We start from the raw sequence: 9,108 nt of genomic DNA, 5'->3' as shown, positions 1-9,108 counted from the left end.
TCATTCCTCTGCTTCTTTTAGATCACATTTTTGTCACTCTGCTCTCCTCCTGCACATTCTGGCCACAATGACTTTTGGATGGGAGTTCAGCCTGGATCTTTTCATCCACTTCTTTGTCTTTCTGAAGTGATCCTTTTCTTGATATGCAGCTGTATCACTTCCTTACCTTATTCAGAGCTTTAACCAAATGTCACCTTCACCGAACAGAGTTTAAAAAGAGCATTATTTACCTTTCACCTTCATTAGTAACATGCTTTAGCTCTTTCCTTTTTCAAATATGTTTCCTCAGAGTCTTATAACCTAATCTACTAATGCATTATTTACTGTCATTTATCCATTAAAATATAAAACTATAAAGGGACTTGACCACTTTGCTCATTTTATTAAAAAAATTAGTTGTATAGTAATATATTAACGAGTAAGCTAAAATATTTGTTGAAAAGATTAATTTAAAATTACTGTGGACAATATACACAGTCCAATTTATATTTCAATTTATAAAGTAAGAAAATTGACTTATAAATCTTTTACTTTATAGTCTAACATTCTGTTTCTTTTCCTTTCCTACTGTAATTTTTCTCAATCATTCTATTAGAAAAAGGAGAAAGTTATTATTTTTTGTAATGTTGGAGGTCCCAAGACTTACTTCAACAGTGTTTAGACCATATGCACTGCTAAGATTTTAATTAGGGGCAATCAAATACAAGAAAGCACATTGACCCCTGTACTATCTCTCTAGCCCCATGTAACTTCTTCAAGAAATAGCATGGTTCTGAGAAAATAGTTAGCCATTTAGTCTTCTAAATATGTCCTCTAAAACACAAATACTTTGCTGTTGGTTTTAGTTTGGTAATACGTATTTTGAGGTGGTGACATTGTACCTATAAGACATACCCAGTGGTGTAAACAAATGTGACTTAAAATACTATGAATCTGAGAACTGTTCTACAGAACCGAGCTCACTATGGTGGGGAGAATTGGAGGGTAGTGGAGGATAGGGAACCAAGACAATTGTGAAGAAACATTTAAAATGTTGTATGTATGAAACTCTATCATTGAAATGTGTGAAATGTGTTGACTAAAGTAAAATAGTAAAAAAATATATTTAAAATAAAAATATTTCTTAAAACCTATATACCTATACTTTTGAGTATTAATAATAGAGATTTCTTTGTTTTGGTGTGGTTATTGAAGCTGTTGCCCCCATTTACACTTTTTTTCTTTTCTTTTCTTTCATTATATACTCTGCCATGTTTCTTATCTCAAGACCGTGGCTTTTTTTTTTTTTTTTTTTTTTTTTTTTTTGTGGTGCTTAGTGTTATTGTTGGAGTCCTCACTGGATACTTCTTTTTGTACTGGTGGAGTGTTTCACCTTTTTCTCCTTCGTCTCTCTGAGGAGGAGACAGACCCTCTAGAAGAATTCTGCTTATTTTCTGCGTATTAGACCTTTACCCCAGTTTACTACTATTCCCTTCTTCAAACAAAACCACGTAAATTGAACTAGCTAGTCCTGCCCCCCAGTTAGAGGGGGAAATAAAGGAGGCACCAGGACCAAACAGGTGCAAGACTACTAAGTATTAGGCTAGATACAGAGGGAACAACATATTCTGGCAGCCCTAGGGGTGAGGGAAGAGCATATGGGAGGCAGGACAAAAACAGAGGTGTAGGGAGGACAAATTGGTGATGGAAATCCCCCCTGATTTTATGTAAATATGTACCTAAAATATTATTGTCAACAATATGTAAACCACTATGATCAAAATAAAAATTAAATTAAAAACATTAATCCTCAATTTTGGGATTATGTTTCAATAATAATAAAATACTATTTATTCTTTTTAAAAAATAGAGATTTCATTCATTTTAAAACTTATTTTAAGGCACTGTGGTTTGCAGCAATGTTAATTGGTAGGGTTTCATGCACATATCATTCCACCCCTACAACTCCACTAGAGTGTTTACTGCTCTCTATAATTGTCAATGCCTACCCTAAATTCTATTCACTCATTCCCACACCAGGGTAAGCCTCCTTCTAAAGACCACTTCTTCGTTTCTGTTGCTGTTCTCTCAGTTGCTTTTTGCTTCACTACTCTCAGCTATATTTCTTTATATGCCACATATGAGAGAGATCAAGATGACTCAATGTCCTTCTCTTTCTAATTAACTCTGCTCAGAACAATACACTCCTAAATCCATTCTCATATCATCAATTTGCATGATTTTATCTTTTATCACATACAAGTATTGTATTCGATTGTGATACACAACACCATCTACATTTTTCTAGAAAATAAAACATAATTTTATACTAGATGTTGGCAATTAATTCCTTGACATCCAGTTCTACAAATGAAAGAAAATATCTTCAGTTCGAAACCCTAGTGAAATTTCAGAGTTTAAAATATCCTTTCAGGGGCCGGGCGGTGGCGCTGGAGGTAAGGTGCCTGCCTTGCCTGCGCTAGCCTAGGACGGACCGCGGTTCGATCCCCGGCGTCCCATATGGTCCCCCAAGAAGCCAGGAGCGACTTCTGAGCACATAGCCAGGAGTAACCCCTGAGCGTCACAGGGTGTGGCCCAAAAAAACAAAAAAAATAAAATAAAATAAAATAAAATATCCTTTCAGACTGCAAGAATACCACAGTCTTGGTGGTATTCACAATTCACGATTGTGGTAGACACAATAAACAAAGTTTATTCCTCACAGTTATGGAGAATGCTTAGTCCAAGATCATGACATATCTGATGTCTTCTTCATAGGACCTGTTACCTAGTTCACAGACAACTATTTTTTACTAGCCTGGAAGAAGAGGAAGAGAACTCTCTAAACTCTTCTTTAAGAATTCTAGTTCTCTTTATGTGGGGCTAGTTCTCAGGTAATAATCAACTTCTGAAGATCCCATCTATATAACACCACCACAATGAGTATTTGCCTTTCAACATATGTAGTTATGAAAGACATGTGCATTCAATATATAACATAAAATGTGAAGAGACAAATCGTTGCTTTACTGCCTCATAAAGACATTAGGATTTGGCTAATTGTACATGTGATGGTCTACCTCCTGATCTCTGAAGACAGGCAAAAAATGGCTCTAAAGATTGGGGCCATAAATTGTCTGAAAAAAAATCTACTTTGCACTGGTTCATCATTGCCACTATTTTGTTTAAATTACCATAGGTCCTTCTTTTTCATATATGTTGAATAATTTCAATCATTTGTTTTCCACAATTATTTTATTAATATCTTTATTTAAGCACCATAATTACAAACATGTCTGCAGTTGGGTTTCATTTAAATAAGTATACCACTTTCACCAATGCAGCCTTTCTGCCATCAGTGCCCCCTATCTCCATTCTCCCTTATCCTCTGCCTGTCTTTGAAACAGGCATTCTATTTCTCTCACTTTCCACAATTATTTAAGGAGAAATGAATCTCTGTTTGGAGATAACAAAATTTGAAGTAAAATGACCAAGTCAAATTCTCTTTTATATAAAGCTGAGATCCTAGAACTTAGACATGCTTAATAAAAATTTATTGAGTAAACAAATGGTGGTATGGTTGAGCTAGGGTTTAAACCAAAGCACTTCAAGTTTCACAGACAGCTTTTTTTTCTCTTTCAGAGGGAATGCCAGGTTTTGAGGCTTCTCAGCACTCATGTAATTAAAAGGATAAAAGGCAACTGAAGTATGGAGAATACATCTAATATGAAAGCTTCTTCCTCATTTTCATCTGTACCTATTTTGTCACCAGAAAATTGGTGGTGGGGGGGGGGGGAAGAACCAGCAGTTACAGAGTGTATGTTCGTTCTCCTAAATCCCACCACGAGTGATCTCTGAGTATAGTGTCAGGAATAAGCTTTGAACACAGCCAGGTATGACCTCAAACCAAAAAAAATTTAAAAATTAAAGAAAAAAAGTAAAATAAATGTAAGAAATGTCAAAAAGGTGCCCACATTTGGATTAGGAGTAGCTGATGAATTCTAGTTTCAAATCCTGCCTCTGATTGTTCACAAAAACTGCTCGGGCTCCATGAACATATCTTTTACTTAGAGGGATACAAAATGAACATGTTTGAAATTTAATTGGAGTTGGCATTTTGTATCTACAAAACACAAATGCAAAGACCATGACCACTATTCATTTTTACCACTAGAGGGCACTAACCTAGCAGAAATTTTGGAAAGAACTAAACTGAAGAAGACAGAGATAGTGGCCTCTCCCTACTGGATGAATTGTTGAACTGCATTTGCTACCATCCTCTATTTTATATTTGAAAAACAGATACCCTTTGAGGGATTACTGAGCATTCTGGAGCTGGAAGGAAAGATTTCTATCTCGATGCTGTGATTAGGCAGCAATGACAAATGTCTCTCATCACAATCATTGCAACATTTATCCAAAGGAAAATAAAGTTCCTTGAATTTTCTCATAAATGACAGATCCCTGGTTTTAATCATCATGGTGGAAGAATTCCCTCTGTGTTCTTGACCTAATGTTCTGTGAACACTTCCCACACTTAGTAGGAAAATATAAGCAGTTGTCCTAGCCCAATTCATATAAATGTTATTTATGTTTTGTTTTATGTCCTAGAAAGACTTGTTTCCTATTGCTTTTCTGGTCCTAAAAGAAAAAAAAAAAAAAAAGACAAGCTTTTTTAGAATTACCTAAGCAGGCACTACCAGGAAAGGAAGTTAGAAATGAGAACTTGAGGTCACTCCCACTATGTCCTTAACATAAAACGGAAGTCTTGACATATATCCTCAACTCAGAACACTATTTCTAGTGCTGTCTGTTATTGCAAAATATTTAATAGTGATTCTGAGCTACGACAGTAAATTCAATACAAATCCCATTAGCAAAGGCTGAATAGGATTAGCATTAGCATAACCATATAATTTATTTCACAAACTAAGTCATTTCTAAGAGTAAAGGGGGGGTGTCAATGATCATTTTGACAAACAGCAGGAACAAATGGATGAAATTGGCTAAAATTGTGTTTAAAAGTAATCCAAATATAACTTAATGTTTTATGTTTATCATCTGTTCTTCAGAAAATGCCCTTTGAACTTGTCAAATTTGTGCTTATTTTAAGAAATGAGACTGTCTTTGTTTTCAGGATTGTTTGATGTTTCACTTCAAAAAGTAGTTTCCCTCTCCCTCTTCTTTTCTTTCTTTTCCTTCCCTTTTTCCTTTTTTCCCCTCTTTCCCTCTTCTAAATCAATCATCAAATACACTATATCAATGAAGAGATAAACAGAAAGTTGGAAAAGAAATTGAAAGTGCAACTTTGTCTTTAAAGTAAACTAGCAAGTTAGAATTCTAATAGTTATTAGAAAAGTTATTGGTCCTTCTTTTTATTTAGTAAGTGGGTGAGATTATTAGAATTCTACTTTTAAGATAATTTTAAAGACTTTTTGCAGAGTAGAATGAATGATAGTAAAAGAAAAATGAGGCTAGTACTCAAACTTACAAAGAAAAAATCATATATTAAAAAATGATAATAAAGCTATATAATAATAAAATTATTTTCGTTTAGAAGGTCTTAGGGAATATATTTTTCTATTTGCATATGCAGCTATTATCCTGATACATTTAAAAATAAAAGTATAGCATTGTATCTTTTGTGAAATAAATAAATAAAAACTTTCTTCCTTTGACATCCCTATTCCAAGAAAAATCTGTGACAATTTCAAAATTATTTTATATTGTTATGCTTACTTTTTAAAATCATTTTCTGTTCTTTGGGTCAGATAATAACACAGCAGGTAGGATATTTGCCTTGTATGTGCCCAACCTGGGTTTTATCCCTGGTAACCCATATGGTCCCTCCAAGCTTGCTAGGAGTGATTTCTGAGCACAGAGCCAAGAGCAACCATTGAATATGCTTCCAGGTGTGACCAAAATAAACAAACAAAAACTTTCTATTCTAAACGACTAAAATCCTTTTTTTTTTTATTTTGATTAGGGTTTTTTTGTTTGTTTTTTGGTTTGTTTGCTTTATAGGCCACACCTAGATTGGAATTTGCTCCTGCCTCTGTATTCAGGGATCACTCCTGGCTGTGCACCGGGGACCTTATGACATACTAGAATTAAATCCTGATTGATTGATGCAAGGCAAGTACCTTACCCAAAATACTATATTCTCAACCCACTCACAATCTATTTTTGCAAGAATGAAAATGTCATACTATCTATTCACTTAATAGCCCCTAAATGTTATGATTTTGCCTGTGCTTTTAAAAATATGGATATAAAGATCCAGAGAGCTAATACAGTGAGGAGTGCTTCCTTTGTGTCAGCCTTGTATTGGCTCAATCCCCTTCTAAGTGAGTGCAGAGCCAAAAGTAATTCCTGAGTACTGTCAAGTGTAACCCCCTCCAAATACAAATATAGAAATGGAGACAGAAATGGTCTATTCGTTTTAGATCTGGTGGTTGAAGAAGAGAAGTAAATGCTTCAGACTACCAATGTCCTTAAAGTCAGATAAGTGCACTTCAACAATTAAATAATTTCCTATGACCAATGTAGTCGGTAGAAAAATTAGCATTGAGTGTACACTTGAAATGTATGACCTCCATGGAGATCCTCCATTTGGTTATCTCCCATATCTACCCCAGGAAGTGTAACTTCCCTTTTTTGCCTCTGGCAATATTTGGGAATTCCCTACAATTCTCTATACTTTGGGTGGGTTTCTTTCCCCTTTACTTTATGGCATACTTCATTCTGGGGGCACTGACTGACATCCCAGTTTTAAGTAAACAATCTTTCCTTTATAGAACTTTTCCCTGGGCTTGCCTGTGTCATGAATTTTCTTTATACTTTTCTTTAATTGAATTATCACGAATTATTAAATCAAAGGTTTTTGTAATTGAGATTCAGGTATACAATGTTCCACCTTCAATCCCATCACCAGTGTCTATTTTCTTCCACAAATGATCACGTTCCCCTTCTTCCAGCCGAAGCTTGCCTCTGTGGCAGACACTTTTTCCTTCTTTTCTTTTTAAACATTATTGAGCATAATACTGTTGCTTATAGGGTTTACATTTTCTTTACTTTTTATCTTTTATTATTTCTCTCTCATTCTATTTCTCTAAAGAGACCAGATTAAGCAAACTTAATATATTTCAACACAACTGTTTTACTTCACTATATGTCTTCTAGAACTTTTTTTCTATGACAAAAAACAAAAATCCTATGCCTAGTTAGAGATTCGGACTGATTTTTCTTTTCCTATAAATAACAATTGAATTAAAATTAAATTCAAGCCAAATGGAATGAAAGGAAGTGATGGGGCAAACTGGTAGGGGCTGGAGGAATTTTAATGGAGAAGACCAAAAACAAATGTGATGCTTCATTGTTTTTTAGTTTTTGGGGCATACAATGATTCTTTAGAATATTTATCTTAACAATAATCTGGAGTTTTTAAATTCCTTTTTAACCACTTCAGGTGGAGAAAGGCACATTTAACAAAAAATAAAATGTAAAAATAAAAACTCCCTGTATTTAAAATAATAGTGTTTTAAGACTTTTTTAAGCTTCTCTTTTTGTGGCACAATATTATTTCTTCTTTTGTTCTTACTAGCCTATCGGTTCAAAATAGAAACTTCTAACACACAAAGAACTTTAAAAAAATCCTCCATGGTCACTATCACAGAGATGAAACGAGTTTCAGCTAGAACGTATCTCTGTGTGAGCAACTTGCTGAAGGAGTTGCATTCCAGGAGGAGTCCAGTAGTCTGTAAGATAGTCTTAAAAACAGCTCTAGATTTCCATTCAGAGCAAACCATAATCATCTGCACATATATTTAGCTTATGATTTCATCTCTTGTTCTAAATAACAACTTATACATATGATTGTTTTAAAAAAAACTCACAACAAAGTTGGTCCAAAATATTCTAACTTATACACAGACTTCATTGCTCTCCTGCACTCTTCTACTGATTTTGGATTGCCCAAAGCACAAAATGTTCAGTGAGCAAGACTGGTCATTATTTCTCTAGGGACCCTGAACACTAGGCTTCTGTTTATAAGTTAGTTCCCCAATATTTCTTTAGAACATTCAACCCACAGTGACTCCCTATGAGTTAATGCGGTCTCCATGAATGTAGCATAACACAGTGCCTTGTTTTCTGGTAAAAACAAAGATAAACAAAAAATAAAAAAGATTGCAAATGTTTTTCTTATAAATTAAAAGGTGTTACTCATAAGAGCCTCCTGTTTAGAGGCACAGAGGTGGTCAAATATAAAAGGTATTTCTGAGTTCTAAAATACAATTTTATATTCAAGGGTTTGAGAAGTTGGATGCCAGTGCACACTGGATTTATAATAATAAATTAACCGATTTCTTCTGGGTCCTACCCCACAAAGAACATTTGGCCATGTTTGCTTCAATATACTTGGTCATTACTCAGGAAACAGTGAGACTAGCTGCTCTTTTAGCTTTTATTCTTAAACACCACTGCAAGATAATATGATGTGTTGGCAAGTCAAGGGTTCTATTTCTCACTTAGCATGTTCTTTTTTAAGCACTAGGGGTGGGGGCTTGCACTCACTAAAAGAGCCTTTTGTGAATTAATGAAATTTTTGCTAGTACTGTGATTTTTTTTCCTTACTAATTGCTAAGTTCCTTTTCTTGCGTAGAATTTTTCAAAGTGAAATACTATCATTCATTGATTTGATGCAAATGATATAACATGTTAAATCTTCCGTAAAATCTAATAAATCAAGGAGGGAAGTAAAGTCTAAGGTGAATGTTTTTCTTCTCCTCGGGTGAAAGGACAATTGTCCCCTCACTTCAGTATGTTAACCCTTGACTTGCCAACGTATCATCTTATCTTGCAGTGATGTTTAAAAATAACAGCTAAAAGTGCAGCTTGTCTCACTGTATCCTAGTAAATAAATCATAATATATAAAACTAATGTAATGATGTTTTATTATACTTAACTCTTGGGAAGGAGAAATAACATTGCAGAAAATGTCTTTATGTCTAGTTTAAGCCTTTACATAGAACTGTCTAACATATTGGGTGGTTTTTATATACAAATTAGCCCGATGGTACCTATTCTACTTGGACTGTCCAAATACACTGGAAGAACAAGAAGGCTCT

Source organism: Suncus etruscus, chromosome 11 (genome assembly GCF_024139225.1).
Source record: "Suncus etruscus isolate mSunEtr1 chromosome 11, mSunEtr1.pri.cur, whole genome shotgun sequence".
NCBI lineage: Eukaryota > Metazoa > Chordata > Mammalia > Eulipotyphla > Soricidae > Suncus > Suncus etruscus.
The sequence above is the reverse complement of the archived record's forward strand: the minus strand, read 5'-3'. Positions refer to the sequence as shown.